Source organism: Cheilinus undulatus, linkage group 8, assembly GCF_018320785.1.
Source record: "Cheilinus undulatus linkage group 8, ASM1832078v1, whole genome shotgun sequence".
Classification (NCBI taxonomy): domain Eukaryota; kingdom Metazoa; phylum Chordata; class Actinopteri; order Labriformes; family Labridae; genus Cheilinus; species Cheilinus undulatus.
Genome location: NC_054872.1, coordinates 20,855,025 through 20,874,515, shown reverse-complemented (window position 1 = coordinate 20,874,515; position 19,491 = coordinate 20,855,025). Strand labels below are relative to the sequence as shown.

Here is a 19,491-nt window from a genome sequence, read left to right as displayed (position 1 = left end):
GTTTTAATTTTTTATTAAAAGAAAAATTATATGCGTAATTATTTTTTCAAACTCAGACTCATTGGCCTTGGCTCATTTTCTGTGAGGAACATATTTCAGAACAAATTTTCAATGACCACACACTTTAAACCCTTCTACACATTTGTATTACATACAGGATATTCGGGTCTAGTGGACCCAGGGCCAAAAAAAGTGTGGAAAGTGTAGGTCCTGTGTACCTTCTCTCTGTCCACCTCCTTTCTGGGCCTACTGTGTGTGTGTGGGTGTGTGTGTGTGTGTGTGAGAGAGAGAGAGAGAGAGAGAGTGTGTGAGTGTAAGCGTGAATTTTGTGTTTCTGCCCCTGTCGTTCCCACACCAAGTTGCTAACCTTGCAAAGCAGATGGATACGCCCGATTCCTTGTTTCTCACTGGTGAATCCATCTCTCAAAGCCTCCGTCTGAACCGTTAGAACTGGGCCCAGTTAGAAAGTGACAGGACCTATCAGCATTGAGGGCGGTACTTTCAGGCGCTGCAGAGTCGTGACACAAACAACTAGCAACAAGAGGCCAGAGCAATTATGGAGGAAGAGATTAGCGTGGGTGCTGCGAAAGCGCCAGTTTTATCAGAACCTGATGAAATTTCTTCGTCTTTTTAGTTGTTTTGTCCCTGCGTTATTTTGTCTATTTATGTACAGCACTTTTTTTTGGCTATAGTTGTTTTAAAGTGCTTTACAAATAAAGTTGAGTTGAGTTGAGAGTTGAGTTAAAAGAAGAACGAAGAACAGCAGTGAGTTGTTTTCTTTTCAAAAACCACAAAAGTCGTGTACTGACATGTCTGCAGTTGCCATGTTTTGCATTATTCCTTGGTAGCTGCGCATGCGCACCTTGGTCACAGCTATGTCACGTGATTTGTAGCTCTGATTGGCCTGTAAAGATGTGACAGACAGAACATTCATCCAGTCACACTCTGAGTTTTTTTTTTCAAAGGCTCTGCCCTTTAACAAAACTCCGCCCCTCATGTGTTGAATAGGCAGTATGATAAGGCAGTCTGTCCAGTGGGGCGGTGTTGACTAGACTGACACGGTTACTGTATGTGTTCAGTTTCTGTTGTGTAAACTGACCTGAATGGGTAAAATTTCTGTTAAATATCTATTGGTAAAAATCAATAGTTATGAAAAATTTGGCTTCGTTTACAATAATAATACAATAATACAATAACAACTTTATTAATCCCAGAAGGGAAATTCATTTGTCTGGAGTCTCATCTGTTAATAGACGAATTATATATTCTTATTGCTGAAGGTATAAAAGATTCTGTATCTTTCTGTCCTGAAACAAAGAGAGAAAGATACAGAAGATCTTTTATACCCTCATTTGTAAATTTGTTGAAATTTTTCCTCTCATATCTTGATTATATTACATTTTATTAAAAAACAGCATGCCCTCCACGCACCTCCTCATATGTGGCATTACAAGCTCTTTGCCTAGCTCCTTGATGAACAAGCAGTGTGCATTCTTCCCACCGTTTTGATATAATTATCTTGAGCTTAAACTATCACTTGGTTTTTCAGTGGAGAAAAGAGTTGGAAAGCTAAGCTTTTTGAATTCTTTAAACCAAAAAAGTCCATAATCATGTCAGTGTGATGGCATGTTGTGCTATTTTCATTTCCTGGTCGCAAGTAATCGAAGCAACATGTTGCATTGTAATCACTTTGTGTGGAAAGGGTGATTTTTAAGCCCTCTTCAGTTTTTTGTTTGATGTCAATAGTTCAATTAGAAGAGGAAACATGATCATTTGACTTTGATATCAAAACAAATTTTACAAACAGGGGACGTGTACAGGACGGATACTCCTATTTTTTTTTTTCAAAATTCCAACATTTTATGTCCTTTTTTTAAATAGGAAAAACCTCTCCTATTTTTATGATCTGCTAATCAGTCACTCTGCAAAAATACAGTCCATGTAGTTAAATTCTCCTTGTAATTGTGTTCATAAGATAAGCAACCTAGCAATGCTAACAAGAAAGGTTAGTAACTAAATAATAAAATAAAATACAACATAAATGAATAGATTATGTCAGCAAGCTAGCTAACTAGCTAGCTAATTGTTATTACTGTCACTCTCTCACAAGGAATGTATTCTCTCTCTCTCAAGGTAACCTAAAATTAATAACATTGTTTACAGTTATCGTTCAGAACTGTCATTTTATTTTTTCAGAGGTAAGGTTGTAACAATTGTAAACAACAACACTTTCATCTACCAGATGTGCAAGGGCAGCTATGTTGAGCTGTGAAGAGTCTGAAACACATTACAGTATCCCACATAGTACCTTTATGTGTGTGGGTCATTTCTGACCTATGTGTGTAAACTTGATGTAGAAATACAAAAGGTCTGATTGTTCATAAAGGGAAAATAAAAATGATGATTTGTATGTTACAAAAACAAGATATTTATTGCATAATTGGAACAGTTACAGATTTTAAAAATTAAAAAAAAAATATCATAGAAACTCTCAGCCATATACATGAAATAACACAGGAAATGGATACGGGTCATTTTTGACCCATGTTGCACATTAGAGGGGTGTTGATGAAAAAAGTGGTGTAACTCAAAAAGTATACTTTTTGAGTTAAACCACTAAAGTTAAAAATCAAATAAGGATGTTTGCTGATTTAAAACAAGTTAATTGAGGAATACGTGGAGGACTGAATGATGAAATTAATTTATTCCAAAGACATAGATAATAGAAACTCATCTGGGTCACTTTTGACCCATGTTGCACATCAAAGGGTTAAAATGAAAGCAAAAGTCACATCAAATGCATTATATGTTTGACAAAAATCTGTTTTTTTTTTGTTTTTTTGTTTTTTTTTCTACAGAATGGCTACTGCTGTGGTCTTTGTATTGTTGGCTGTCCTTGAATTGACTGATGGTGATGGAACAATCAAACATGGCTCGATGAAACTCAGCCAAATGAAACATGGTCCAATGCCACATGGCTCAAAGCAACATGGCCCGATGCAACATGACCCGATGAATCATGACCCAATGCAGGGTACAATGCCTGGTAAAATGCCTGATAAGATGCCAGATAAGACGCCTGGCAAAATGACAGATGAGATGGCTGATAAGATGCCTGGTAAAATGCCAGATAAGATGCCTGATAAAATGCCGGAAAAAATGGCTGACAAGATGCCTGGTAAAATGCCGGAGAAGATGCCTGATATAATGCCGGAAAAGATGGCTGATAAGATGCCTGGTAAAATGCCGGAGAAGATGCCAGATAAGACGCCTGGCAAAATGACAGATGAGATGGCTGATAAGATGCCGGAAAAGATGGCTGATCAGATGCCTGGTAAAATGCCAGATAAGATGCATGGTAAAATGCCAGATAAGATGCCTGATAAAATGCCGGAAAAGATGGCTGATCAGATGCCTGGTAAAATGCCAGATAAGATGCATGGTAAAATGCCAGATAAGATGCCTGATAAAATGCCGGAAAAAATGGCTGACAAGATGCCTGGTAAAATGGCGGAGAAGATGCCTGATATAATGCCGGAAAAGATGGCTGATAAGATGCCTGGTAAAATGCCGGAGAAGATGCCCGTTAAAATGCCGGAAAAGATGGCTGATAAGATGCCTGGTAAAATGCCGGAGAAGATGCCTGGTAAAATGCCGGATAAGATGCCTGGTGAAATGCCAGATAAAATGCCTGGTAAAATGCCAGATAAGATGCCTGGTAAAAAGCCTGAGAAGATGCCTGAAGAAATTGGTGAAATGCATGAAAAGAAGTCCAGGGAAATGCAAGGTGTGTAAATAAAAACATATTTGAAACTTCTATTAAAAAAAACAAACAAAAAAAAAAAACAGTTCCCCTGAATCTTATATGAATTTAGGTAACATAAAAATGAGATAATCAACAGATGATGCATAGTAGTGAGGACATACATAGTGAAACTATAACTTTTAAAACGTGGAAAGTTAAATTATTCTGAACGTCATTATTAATACCTCTATGCCTTCCAAACCATCTTCATCAAACATTTAATATCTTTGTCCAGCTCCAAATATTGCTAGAGGAGGGACCGCTACTCAGTCATCCACTAGAAAGACTTCCCATGGACTTGCAGGCCCTGAAAGGGCTATAGATGGAATTCTGGAAACCATCATGACAAAGGGCCTCTGTACCCACACAAAAAAAGACAATGTTCCGTGGTGGAGATTGGACCTCAAGAGGGAGTACAAGATCAACACTGTCACCATCACCAACAGAGGAGATTGCTGCCACGAGAGGATCAAGGGTGCGGAGATCCACATTGGGAATTCACTTGATGACAATGGCAATGCCAATCCCATGTAGGTCAACAAAGTTTTACACCTCTACAACCTGCTGTATGAGTACTGCTTTAAAAGTATCAGACTAAACAGACCACAGTTGATCCCTGAGCCTTGGGATCTGATCCCACGCTCTGGCCACATGTGTGGTCCGTGGATCCATGAACTTCTGCCTGATCAATTACTTTCTAAAGAAACCACAAGGTTAAACTGCAGCAAGTGGGCACCACAGACATAAGCACCAGTGGTAGAACTGAAATGTACCAATGGAAGGAATCATGTCTAGCTGAGAAGTAGAAACATTACAATCTAATAAAGGCTTCCCTTCTTTTGTGCCCATAAAGAAGAAAAATTGTCATGTGGCCAGAATTAGTGACCCCATTAAGCCATGAGATTGATGTGTGAACAGCTCCAGAGAACCTAAATAAAGCTTTTCATGTAAGTAATGCATTTTCTCTGTACCGCATGTTTGCAGATGTGTTAAGATTGACAAGATGGGACCAGGGGAGACCAAAACCTTCAAATGTAATGGAATGGTGGGACGGTACATCAACGTTGTGATTCCAGACAGAAAAGAATTCCTGACTCTGTGTGAGGTGGAGGTGACTGGTGAACCAACACAAGACACTCCTTCAACTGGTAACTTGAAGTATATATAATATTGAACACAGAAGCATCCAATGTCAGTGAAGACTCAATCACATTATCACCTGTTTCATGGTGCCTCATGTTTGAATACCTCTGTGCCTTCTACAAACAATTCTCAACAAGACATTTTATATCTTTGTCCAGCTCCAAATATTGCTAGAGGAGGGACAGCTACTCAGTCATCCACTAGAAAGACTTCCCATGGACTTGCAGGTCCTGAAAGGGCTATAGATGGAATTCTGGAAACCATCATGACAAAGGGCCTCTGTACCCACACAAAAAAAGACAATGTTCCATGGTGGAGATTGGACCTCAAGAGGGAGTACAAGATCAACACTGTCACCATCACCAACAGAGGAGATTGCTGCCACGAGAGGATCAAGGGTGCGGAGATCCACATTGGGAATTCACTTGATGACAATGGCAATGCCAATCCCATGTAGGTCAACAAAGTTTTACACCTCTACAACCTGCTGTATGAGTACTGCTTTAAAAGTATCAGACTAAACAGACCACAGTTGATCCCTGAGCCTTGGGATCTGATCCCACGCTCTGGCCACATGTGTGGTCTGTGGATCCATGAACTTCTGCCTGATCAATTACTTTCTAAAGAAACCACAAGGTTAAACTGCAGCAAGTGGGCACCACAGACATAAGCACCAGTGGTAGAACTGAAATGTACCAATGGAAGGAATCATGTTTAGCTGAGAAGTAGAAACATTACAATCTAATAAAGGCTTCCCTTCTTTTGTGCCCATAAAGAAGAAAAATTGTCATGTGGCCAGAATTAGTGACCCCATTAAGCCATGAGATTGATGTGTGAACAGCTCCAGAGAACCTAAATAAAGCTTTTCATGTAAGTAATGCATTTTCTCTGTACCGCATGTTTGCAGATGTGTTAAGATTGACAAGATGGGACCAGGGGAGACCAAAACCTTCAAATGTAATGGAATGGTGGGACGGTACATCAACGTTGTGATTCCAGACAGAAAAGAATTCCTGACTCTGTGTGAGGTGGAGGTGACTGGTGAACCAACACAAGACACTCCTTCAACTGGTAACTTGAAGTATATATAATATTGAACACAGAAGCATCCAATGTCAGTGAAGACTCAATCACATTATCACCTGTTTCATGGTGCCTCATGTTTGAATACCTCTGTGCCTTCTACAAACAATTCTCAACAAGACATTTTATATCTTTGTCCAGCTCCAAATATTGCTAGAGGAGGGACAGCTACTCAGTCATCCACTAGAAAGACTTCCCATGGACTTGCAGGTCCTGAAAGGGCTATAGATGGAATTCTGGAAACCATCATGACAAAGGGCCTCTGTACCCACACAAAAAAAGACAATGTTCCATGGTGGAGATTGGGACCTCAAGAGGAGTACAAGATCAACACTGTCACCATCACCAACAGAGGAGATTGCTGCCACGAGAGGATCAAGGGTGCGGAGATCCACATTGGGAATTCACTTGATGACAATGGCAATGCCAATCCCATGTAGGTCAACAAAGTTTTACACCTCTACAACCTGCTGTATGAGTACTGCTTTAAAAGTATCAGACTAAACAGACCACAGTTGATCCCTGAGCCTTGGGATCTGATCCCACGCTCTGGCCACATGTGTGGTCTGTGGATCCATGAACTTCTGCCTGATCAATTACTTTCTAAAGAAACCACAAGGTTAAACTGCAGCAAGTGGGCACCACAGACATAAGCACCAGTGGTAGAACTGAAATGGACCAATGGAAGGAATCATGTCTGGCTGAGAAGTAGAAACATTACAATCTAATAAAGGCTTCCTTCTTTTGTGCCCATAAAGAAGAAAAATTGTCATTTGGCCAGAATTAGTGACCCCATTAAGCCATGAGATTGATGTGTGAACAGCTCCAGAGAAACTAAATAAAGCTTTTCATGTAAGTAATGCATTTTCTCTGTACCGCATGTTTGCAGATGTGTTAAGATTGACAAGATGGGACCAGGGGAGACCAAAACCTTCAAATGTAATGGAATGGTGGGACGGTACATCAACGTTGTGATTCCAGACAGAAAAGAATTCCTGACTCTGTGTGAGGTGGAGGTGACTGGTGAACCAACACAAGACACTCCTTCAACTGGTAACTTGAAGTATATATAATATTGAACACAGAAGCATCCAATGTCAGTGAAGACTCAATCACATTATCACCTGTTTCATGGTGCCTCATGTTTGAATACCTCTGTGCCTTCTACAAACAATTCTCAACAAGACATTTTATATCTTTGTCCAGCTCCAAATATTGCTAGAGGAGGGACAGCTACTCAGTCATCCACTAGAAAGACTTCCCATGGACTTGCAGGTCCTGAAAGGGCTATAGATGGAATTCTGGAAACCATCATGACAAAGGGCCTCTGTACCCACACAAAAAAAGACAATGTTCCGTGGTGGAGATTGGGCCTCAAGAGGGAGTACAAGATCAACACTGTCACCATCACCAACAGAGGAGATTGCTGCCACGAGAGGATCAAGGGTGCGGAGATCCACATTGGGAATTCACTTGATGACAATGGCAATGCCAATCCCATGTAGGTCAACAAAGTTTTACACCTCTACAACCTGCTGTATGAGTACTGCTTTAAAAGTATCAGACTAAACAGACCACAGTTGATCCCTGAGCCTTGGGATCTGATCCCACGCTCTGGCCACATGTGTGGTCTGTGGATCCATGAACTTCTGCCTGATCAATTACTTTCTAAAGAAACCACAAGGTTAAACTGCAGCAAGTGGGCACCACAGACATAAGCACCAGTGGTAGAACTGAAATGGACCAATGGAAGGAATCATGTCTGGCTGAGAAGTAGAAACATTACAATCTAATAAAGGCTTCCCTTCTTTTGTGCCCATAAAGAAGAAAAATTGTCATTTGGCCAGAATTAGTGACCCCATTAAGCCATGAGATTGATGTGTGAACAGCTCCAGAGAAACTAAATAAAGCTTTTCATGTAAGTAATGCATTTTCTCTGTACCGCATGTTTGCAGATGTGTTAAGATTGACAAGATGGGACCAGGGAGACCAAAACCTTCAAATGTAATGGAATGGTGGGACGGTACATCAACGTTGTGATTCCAGACAGAAAAGAATTCCTGACTCTGTGTGAGGTGGAGGTGACTGGTGAACCAACACAAGACACTCCTTCAACTGGTAACTTGAAGTATATATAATATTGAACACAGAAGCATCCAATGTCAGTGAAGACTCAATCACATTATCACCTGTTTCATGGTGCCTCATGTTTGAATACCTCTGTGCCTTCTACAAACAATTCTCAACAAGACATTTTATATCTTTGTCCAGCTCCAAATATTGCTAGAGGAGGGACAGCTACTCAGTCATCCACTAGAAAGACTTCCCATGGACTTGCAGGTCCTGAAAGGGCTATAGATGGAATTCTGGAAACCATCATGACAAAGGGCCTCTGTACCCACACAAAAAAAGACAATGTTCCGTGGTGGAGATTGGGCCTCAAGAGGGAGTACAAGATCAACACTGTCACCATCACCAACAGAGGAGATTGCTGCCACGAGAGGATCAAGGGTGCGGAGATCCACATTGGGAATTCACTTGATGACAATGGCAATGCCAATCCCATGTAGGTCAACAAAGTTTTACACCTCTACAACCTGCTGTATGAGTACTGCTTTAAAAGTATCAGACTAAACAGACCACAGTTGATCCTGAGCCTTGGGATCTGATCCCACGCTCTGGCCACATGTGTGGTCCGTGGATCCATGAACTTCTGCCTGATCAATTACTTTCTAAAGAAACCACAAGGTTAAACTGCAGCAAGTGGGCACCACAGACATAAGCACCAGTGGTAGAACTGAAATGTACCAATGGAAGGAATCATGTCTGGCTGAGAAGTAGAAACATTACAATCTAATAAAGGCTTCCCTTCTTTTGTGCCCATAAAGAAGAAAAATTGTCATGTGGCCAGAATTAGTGACCCCATTAAGCCATGAGATTGATGTGTGAACAGCTCCAGAGAACCTAAATAAAGCTTTTCATGTAAGTAATGCATTTTCTCTGTACCGCATGTTTGCAGATGTGTTAAGATTGACAAGATGGGACCAGGGGAGACCAAAACCTTCAAATGTAATGGAATGGTGGGACGGTACATCAACGTTGTGATTCCAGACAGAAAAGAATTCCTGACTCTGTGTGAGGAGGTGACTGGTGAACCAACACAAGACACTCCTTCAACTGGTAACTTGAAGTATATATAATATTGAACACAGAAGCATCCAATGTCAGTGAAGACTCAATCACATTATCACCTGTTTCATGGTGCCTCATGTTTGAATACCTCTGTGCCTTCTACAAACAATTCTCAACAAGACATTTTATATCTTTGTCCAGCTCCAAATATTGCTAGAGGAGGGACAGCTACTCAGTCATCCACTAGAAAGACTTCCCATGGACTTGCAGGTCCTGAAAGGGCTATAGATGGAATTCTGGAAACCATCATGACAAAGGGCCTCTGTACCACACACAAAAAGACAATGTTCCATGGTGGAGATTGGGACCTCAAGAGGAGTACAATATAAACACTGTCACCATAACCAACAGTGGAGTTTTCTTACTCGAGAGGATCAAGGGTTCGGATTTCCACATTGGGTATTCACTTGATGACAATGGCAATGCCAATCCCATGTAGGTCAACAAAGTTTTACACCTCTACAACCTGCTGTATGAGTACTGCTTTAAAAGTATCAGACTAAACAGACCACAGTTGATCCTGAGCCTTGGGATCTGATCCCACGCTCTGGCCACATGTGTGGTCCGTGGATCCATGAACTTCTGCCTGATCAATTACTTTCTAAAGAAACCACAAGGTTAAACTGCAGCAAGTGGGCACCACAGACATAAGCACCAGTGGTAGAACTGAAATGGACCAATGGAAGGAATCATGTCTAGCTGAGAAGTAGAAACATTACAATCTAATAAAGGCTTCCCTTCTTTTGTGCCCATAAAGAAGAAAAATTGTCATGTGGCCAGAATTAGTGACCCCATTAAGCCATGAGATTGATGTGTGAACAGCTCCAGAGAAACCTAAATAAAGCTTTTCATGTAAGTAATGCATTTTCTCTGTACCGCATGTTTGCAGATGTGTTAAGATTGACAAGATGGGACCAGGGAGACCAAAACCTTCAAATGTAATGGAATGGTGGGACGGTACATCAACGTTGTGATTCCAGACAGAAAAGAATTCCTGACTCTGTGTGAGGTGGAGGTGACTGGTGAACCAACACAAGACACTCCTTCAACTGGTAACTTGAAGTATATATAATATTGAACACAGAAGCATCCAATGTCAGTGAAGACTCAATCACATTATCACCTGTTTCATGGTGCCTCATGTTTGAATACCTCTGTGCCTTCTACAAACAATTCTCAACAAGACATTTTATATCTTTGTCCAGCTCCAAATATTGCTAGAGGAGGGACAGCTACTCAGTCATCCACTAGAAAGACTTCCCATGGACTTGCAGGTCCTGAAAGGGCTATAGATGGAATTCTGGAAACCATCATGACAAAGGGCCTCTGTACCCACACAAAAAAAGACAATGTTCCATGGTGGAGATTGGACCTCAAGAGGAGTACAAGATCAACACTGTCACCATCACCAACAGAGGAGATTGCTGCCACGAGAGGATCAAGTGCGGAGATCCACATTGGGAATTCACTTGATGACAATGGCAATGCCAATCCCATGTAGGTCAACAAAGTTTTACACCTCTACAACCTGCTGTATGAGTACTGCTTTAAAAGTATCAGACTAAACAGACCACAGTTGATCCCTGAGCCTTGGGATCTGATCCCACGCTCTGGCCACATGTGTGGTCTGTGGATCCATGAACTTCTGCCTGATCAATTACTTTCTAAAGAAACCACAAGGTTAAACTGCAGCAAGTGGGCACCACAGACATAAGCACCAGTGGTAGAACTGAAATGGACCAATGGAAGGAATCATGTCTGGCTGAGAAGTAGAAACATTACAATCTAATAAAGGCTTCCCTTCTTTTGTGCCCATAAAGAAGAAAAATTGTCATTTGGCCAGAATTAGTGACCCCATTAAGCCATGAGATTGATGTGTGAACAGCTCCAGAGAAACTAAATAAAGCTTTTCATGTAAGTAATGCATTTTCTCTGTACCGCATGTTTGCAGATGTGTTAAGATTGACAAGATGGGACCAGGAGACCAAAACCTTCAAATGTAATGGAATGGTGGGACGGTACATCAACGTTGTGATTCCAGACAGAAAAGAATTCCTGACTCTGTGTGAGGTGGAGGTGACTGGTGAACCAACACAAGACACTCCTTCAACTGGTAACTTGAAGTATATATAATATTGAACACAGAAGCATCCAATGTCAGTGAAGACTCAATCACATTATCACCTGTTTCATGGTGCCTCATGTTTGAATACCTCTGTGCCTTCTACAAACAATTCTCAACAAGACATTTTATATCTTTGTCCAGCTCCAAATATTGCTAGAGGAGGGACAGCTACTCAGTCATCCACTAGAAAGACTTCCCATGGACTTGCAGGTCCTGAAAGGGCTATAGATGGAATTCTGGAAACCATCATGACAAAGGGCCTCGGTACACACACTAAAAGACAATGTTCCATGGTGGAGATTGGACCTCAGAGAGGAGTACAAGATCAACACTGTCACCATCACCAACAGAGGAGATTGCTGCCACGAGAGGATCAAGGGTGCGGAGATCCACATTGGGAATTCACTTGATGACAATGGCAATGCCAATCCCATGTAGGTCAACAAAGTTTTACACCTCTACAACCTGCTGTATGAGTACTGCTTTAAAAGTATCAGACTAAACAGACCACAGTTGATCCCTGAGCCTTGGGATCTGATCCCACGCTCTGGCCACATGTGTGGTCTGTGGATCCATGAACTTCTGCCTGATCAATTACTTTCTAAAGAAACCACAAGGTTAAACTGCAGCAAGTGGGCACCACAGACATAAGCACCAGTGGTAGAACTGAAATGGACCAATGGAAGGAATCATGTCTGGCTGAGAAGTAGAAACATTACAATCTAATAAAGGCTTCCCTTCTTTTGTGCCCATAAAGAAGAAAAATTGTCATTTGGCCAGAATTAGTGACCCCATTAAGCCATGAGATTGATGTGTGAACAGCTCCAGAGAAACTAAATAAAGCTTTTCATGTAAGTAATGCATTTTCTCTGTACCGCATGTTTGCAGATGTGTTAAGATTGACAAGATGGGACCAGGGGAGACCAAAACCTTCAAATGTAATGGAATGGTGGGACGGTACATCAACGTTGTGATTCCAGACAGAAAAGAATTCCTGACTCTGTGTGAGGTGGAGGTGACTGGTGAACCAACACAAGACACTCCTTCAACTGGTAACTTGAAGTATATATAATATTGAACACAGAAGCATCCAATGTCAGTGAAGACTCAATCACATTATCACCTGTTTCATGGTGCCTCATGTTTGAATACCTCTGTGCCTTCTACAAACAATTCTCAACAAGACATTTTATATCTTTGTCCAGCTCCAAATATTGCTAGAGGAGGGACAGCTACTCAGTCATCCACTAGAAAGACTTCCCATGGACTTGCAGGTCCTGAAAGGGCTATAGATGGAATTCTGGAAACCATCATGACAAAGGGCCTCTGTACCCACACAAAAAAAGACAATGTTCCATGGTGGAGATTGGACCTCAAGAGGGAGTACAAGATCAACACTGTCACCATCACCAACAGAGGAGATTGCTGCCACGAGAGGATCAAGTGCGGAGATCCACATTGGGAATTCACTTGATGACAATGGCAATGCCAATCCCATGTAGGTCAACAAAGTTTTACACCTCTACAACCTGCTGTATGAGTACTGCTTTAAAAGTATCAGACTAAACAGACCACAGTTGATCCCTGAGCCTTGGGATCTGATCCCACGCTCTGGCCACATGTGTGGTCTGTGGATCCATGAACTTCTGCCTGATCAATTACTTTCTAAAGAAACCACAAGGTTAAACTGCAGCAAGTGGGCACCACAGACATAAGCACCAGTGGTAGAACTGAAATGTACCAATGGAAGGAATCATGTCTGGCTGAGAAGTAGAAACATTACAGTCTAATAAAGGCTTCCCTTCTTTTGTGCCCATAAAGAAGAAAAATTGTCATTTGGCCAGAATTAGTGACCCCATTAAGCCATGAGATTGATGTGTGAACAGCTCCAGAGAAACTAAATAAAGCTTTTCATGTAAGTAATGCATTTTCTCTGTACCGCATGTTTGCAGATGTGTTAAGATTGACAAGATGGGACCAGGGGAGACCAAAACCTTCAAATGTAATGGAATGGTGGGACGGTACATCAACGTTGTGATTCCAGACAGAAAAGAATTCCTGACTCTGTGTGAGGTGGAGGTGACTGGTGAACCAACACAAGACACTCCTTCAACTGGTAACTTGAAGTATATATAATATTGAACACAGAAGCATCCAATGTCAGTGAAGACTCAATCACATTATCACCTGTTTCATGGTGCCTCATGTTTGAATACCTCTGTGCCTTCTACAAACAATTCTCAACAAGACATTTTATATCTTTGTCCAGCTCCAAATATTGCTAGAGGAGGGACAGCTACTCAGTCATCCACTAGAAAGACTTCCCATGGACTTGCAGGTCCTGAAAGGGCTATAGATGGAATTCTGGAAACCATCATGACAAAGGGCCTCTGTACCCACACAAAAAAAGACAATGTTCCATGGTGGAGATTGGACCTCAAGAGGGAGTACAAGATCAACACTGTCACCATCACCAACAGAGGAGATTGCTGCCACGAGAGGATCAAGGGTGCGGAGATCCACATTGGGAATTCACTTGATGACAATGGCAATGCCAATCCCATGTAGGTCAACAAAGTTTTACACCTCTACAACCTGCTGTATGAGTACTGCTTTAAAAGTATCAGACTAAACAGACCACAGTTGATCCCTGAGCCTTGGGATCTGATCCCACGCTCTGGCCACATGTGTGGTCTGTGGATCCATGAACTTCTGCCTGATCAATTACTTTCTAAAGAAACCACAAGGTTAAACTGCAGCAAGTGGGCACCACAGACATAAGCACCAGTGGTAGAACTGAAATGGACCAATGGAAGGAATCATGTCTGGCTGAGAAGTAGAAACATTACAATCTAATAAAGGCTTCCCTTCTTTTGTGCCCATAAAGAAGAAAAATTGTCATGTGGCCAGAATTAGTGACCCCATTAAGCCATGAGATTGATGTGTGAACAGCTCCAGAGAACCTAAATAAAGCTTTTCATGTAAGTAATGCATTTTCTCTGTACCGCATGTTTGCAGATGTGTTAAGATTGACAAGATGGGACCAGGGGAGACCAAAACCTTCAAATGTAATGGAATGGTGGGACGGTACATCAACGTTGTGATTCCAGACAGAAAAGAATTCCTGACTCTGTGTGAGGTGGAGGTGACTGGTGAACCAACACAAGACACTCCTTCAACTGGTAACTTGAAGTATATATAATATTGAACACAGAAGCATCCAATGTCAGTGAAGACTCAATCACATTATCACCTGTTTCATGGTGCCTCATGTTTGAATACCTCTGTGCCTTCTACAAACAATTCTCAACAAGACATTTTATATCTTTGTCCAGCTCCAAATATTGCTAGAGGAGGGACAGCTACTCAGTCATCCACTAGAAAGACTTCCCATGGACTTGCAGGTCCTGAAAGGGCTATAGATGGAATTCTGGAAACCATCATGACAAAGGGCCTCTGTACCCACACAAAAAAAGACAATGTTCCATGGTGGAGATTGGACCTCAAGAGGGAGTACAAGATCAACACTGTCACCATCACCAACAGAGGAGATTGCTGCCACGAGAGGATCAAGGGTGCGGAGATCCACATTGGGAATTCACTTGATGACAATGGCAATGCCAATCCCATGTAGGTCAACAAAGTTTTACACCTCTACAACCTGCTGTATGAGTACTGCTTTAAAAGTATCAGACTAAACAGACCACAGTTGATCCCTGAGCCTTGGGATCTGATCCCACGCTCTGGCCACATGTGTGGTCTGTGGATCCATGAACTTCTGCCTGATCAATTACTTTCTAAAGAAACCACAAGGTTAAACTGCAGCAAGTGGGCACCACAGACATAAGCACCAGTGGTAGAACTGAAATGGACCAATGGAAGGAATCATGTCTAGCTGAGAAGTAGAAACATTACAATCTAATAAAGGCTTCCCTTCTTTTGTGCCCATAAAGAAGAAAAATTGTCATTTGGCCAGAATTAGTGACCCCATTAAGCCATGAGATTGATGTGTGAACAGCTCCAGAGAAACTAAATAAAGCTTTTCATGTAAGTAATGCATTTTCTCTGTACCGCATGTTTGCAGATGTGTTAAGATTGACAAGATGGGACCAGGGAGACCAAAACCTTCAAATGTAATGGAATGGTGGGACGGTACATCAACGTTGTGATTCCAGACAGAAAAGAATTCCTGACTCTGTGTGAGGTGGAGGTGACTGGTGAACCAACACAAGACACTCCTTCAACTGGTAACTTGAAGTATATATAATATTGAACACAGAAGCATCCAATGTCAGTGAAGACTCAATCACATTATCACCTGTTTCATGGTGCCTCATGTTTGAATACCTCTGTGCCTTCTACAAACAATTCTCAACAAGACATTTTATATCTTTGTCCAGCTCCAAATATTGCTAGAGGAGGGACAGCTACTCAGTCATCCACTAGAAAGACTTCCCATGGACTTGCAGGTCCTGAAAGGGCTATAGATGGAATTCTGGAAACCATCATGACAAAGGGCCTCTGTACCCACACAAAAAGACAATGTTCCATGGTGGAGATTGGACCTCAAGAGGAGTACAAGATCAACACTGTCACCATCACCAACAGAGGAGATTGCTGCCACGAGAGGATCAAGGGTGCGGAGATCCACATTGGGAATTCACTTGATGACAATGGCAATGCCAATCCCATGTAGGTCAACAAAGTTTTACACCTCTACAACCTGCTGTATGAGTACTGCTTTAAAAGTATCAGACTAAACAGACCACAGTTGATCCCTGAGCCTTGGGATCTGATCCCACGCTCTGGCCACATGTGTGGTCTGTGGATCCATGAACTTCTGCCTGATCAATTACTTTCTAAAGAAACCACAAGGTTAAACTGCAGCAAGTGGGCACCACAGACATAAGCACCAGTGGTAGAACTGAAATGGACCAATGGAAGGAATCATGTCTGGCTGAGAAGTAGAAACATTACAATCTAATAAAGGCTTCCCTTCTTTTGTGCCCATAAAGAAGAAAAATTGTCATTTGGCCAGAATTAGTGACCCCATTAAGCCATGAGATTGATGTGTGAACAGCTCCAGAGAAACTAAATAAAGCTTTTCATGTAAGTAATGCATTTTCTCTGTACCGCATGTTTGCAGATGTGTTAAGATTGACAAGATGGGACCAGGAGACCAAAACCTTCAAATGTAATGGAATGGTGGGACGGTACATCAACGTTGTGATTCCAGACAGAAAAGAATTCCTGACTCTGTGTGAGGTGGAGGTGACTGGTGAACCAACACAAGACACTCCTTCAACTGGTAACTTGAAGTATATATAATATTGAACACAGAAGCATCCAATGTCAGTGAAGACTCAATCACATTATCACCTGTTTCATGGTGCCTCATGTTTGAATACCTCTGTGCCTTCTACAAACAATTCTCAACAAGACATTTTATATCTTTGTCCAGCTCCAAATATTGCTAGAGGAGGGACAGCTACTCAGTCATCCACTAGAAAGACTTCCCATGGACTTGCAGGTCCTGAAAGGGCTATAGATGGAATTCTGGAAACCATCATGACAAAGGGCCTCTGTACCCACACAAAAAAAGACAATGTTCCATGGTGGAGATTGGACCTCAAGAGGGAGTACAAGATCAACACTGTCACCATCACCAACAGAGGAGATTGCTGCCACGAGAGGATCAAGGGTGCGGAGATCCACATTGGGAATTCACTTGATGACAATGGCAATGCCAATCCCATGTAGGTCAACAAAGTTTTACACCTCTACAACCTGCTGTATGAGTACTGCTTTAAAAGTATCAGACTAAACAGACCACAGTTGATCCCTGAGCCTTGGGATCTGATCCCACGCTCTGGCCACATGTGTGGTCTGTGGATCCATGAACTTCTGCCTGATCAATTACTTTCTAAAGAAACCACAAGGTTAAACTGCAGCAAGTGGGCACCACAGACATAAGCACCAGTGGTAGAACTGAAATGGACCAATGGAAGGAATCATGTCTAGCTGAGAAGTAGAAACATTACAATCTAATAAAGGCTTCCCTTCTTTTGTGCCCATAAAGAAGAAAAATTGTCATGTGGCCAGAATTAGTGACCCCATTAAGCCATGAGATTGATGTGTGAACAGCTCCAGAGAACCTAAATAAAGCTTTTCATGTAAGTAATGCATTTTCTCTGTACCGCATGTTTGCAGATGTGTTAAGATTGACAAGATGGGACCAGGGGAGACCAAAACCTTCAAATGTAATGGAATGGTGGGACGGTACATCAACGTTGTGATTCCAGACAGAAAAGAATTCCTGACTCTGTGTGAGGTGGAGGTGACTGGTGAACCAACACAAGACACTCCTTCAACTGGTAACTTGAAGTATATATAATATTGAACACAGAAGCATCCAATGTCAGTGAAGACTCAATCACATTATCACCTGTTTCATGGTGCCTCATGTTTGAATACCTCTGTGCCTTCTACAAACAATTCTCAACAAGACATTTTATATCTTTGTCCAGCTCCAAATATTGCTAGAGGAGGGACCGCTACTCAGTCATCCATTCATAGGAAAGGTGTCCCTGAAAGGGCCATTGATGGGAACAGTGATAGCAAGTGGGCTCAGCGCTCTTGTACACTCACTAAACAAGAAGAAAATCCTTGGTGGAGATTAGACCTGGGCAAGAGATATGAGATCAACTCTGTCACCATCACCAACAGAAGAGATTGTTGCCACAAGAGGATCAATGGTGCGGAGATTCGCATTGGAGATTCACTTGATTACAATGGCAACGTTAATCCCAGGTAGCTTTACAGAAATCTACAAAAAATAATGTTCAATCTGTCTTGGTTATAAAATTGCAGAAGAAGACCTTACAGAACAGATTTTTTTGTCCTTTATTAACCATTCTACACATTAAAATATAAGAACCCATAGAATGAGATACTTTTGTACCCTAATGGTAGATCTTCTTGTATTCTTCAGATGCACTGTGATCTCAACACTCGAACCAGGGGAGTCCAAAACTTTCTTGTGTGATGGAATGAAAGGCCAGTACATCAACATTGTGATCCCAGACAAAGTTCAGTCCCTGAGTCTGTGTGAGGTGAAAGTGACTGGGATTGAAACTGAGAATGATTCAGAGGAATATGTTTGCATCTGAGTCTCAAACAGTTTGTTAGTCTTGATAATATTGAGCACCAGTTTGCAATTTTAAAGCTAATATTTGCCTGCTATTGCATCTTTTCCTTTAATAAATTATCAAAACTGTTGGTCTGTGTCCACTATAATTAACCCTAAAATTAATGTAACAATTTTCCTGTTGGTGTTAAACAGTTAAATGAGGTGTTCTTTGCAATGCTGGTGATTATACTACAATGTATGGGGCCAAGTTAATGTACTGCTGCTTCAAATAAAGTTCACTCATGCAAAATGCAAGTTACTTGTGTAACAATGGCTTAATTTTTTATGGTTAAAGAAATACTTGTATGTTTTTGGTTTTTTTGGGGGGGTAAAGAGGTTCAAAAACAATTGTTATACTACTGAAGCTGGATAAAGATATTACTGAGATGTATAACATAGATGTGTTAAAGAGTAGGTCCTCCAACTGGAGCATGTAAGAGCATATATTTTACAAGTAACATGGCAAACAAACTTGGTGCCCAGTCAAGTAAAGTTGGGGCACAGAGAAGTTAAACTGTGTCCATTAATTATAAAAATCGGTGTGCTCTGTGGTCAAACTGAATCAGACCAATCGGCAGTGTCAGCTCTCATTCCCTTTAAGAGCCAGGTGTGACTGCAGGCTGCTGTGTTATTGACATTGCAACTACCATCAGAAAGTTTCTATATATATCGAGAAAAGCTAAATGTAAAGCTAAATATTTAGGAAAAATGCAAATGATGTCATTCCACGCCCCTTGAACGTTGCTCCAACAGGCGCAAAGCCACGCCCCTACCACTGACCGGCAAGCAGATACAAACATGTCTGCTTCCCTCCCGATAGGGGACATTGAACGGGCGGTGATAGCGGGTGTGCGGGCTGCTCTTCAAGGGGTAGTTCAACCCGCATCGTCAACATCATTAACGGGAAGTAAAGTGGTTACAGTCTTAACTTATTTCTCCATCTTTATACCAAAG

At 41.6% G+C, this 19,491-nt stretch overlaps 2 pseudogenes; both read left to right on the top strand.

The window, feature by feature from the left end:
- The first annotated feature begins 3,039 nt into the window (after positions 1–3,039).
- On the top strand, positions 3,040–9,761 carry LOC121513503 (annotated as a pseudogene).
- Positions 9,762–11,620: 1,859 nt separating this feature from the next.
- On the top strand, positions 11,621–18,736 carry LOC121513502 (annotated as a pseudogene).
- Positions 18,737–19,491: the final 755 nt, after the last annotated feature.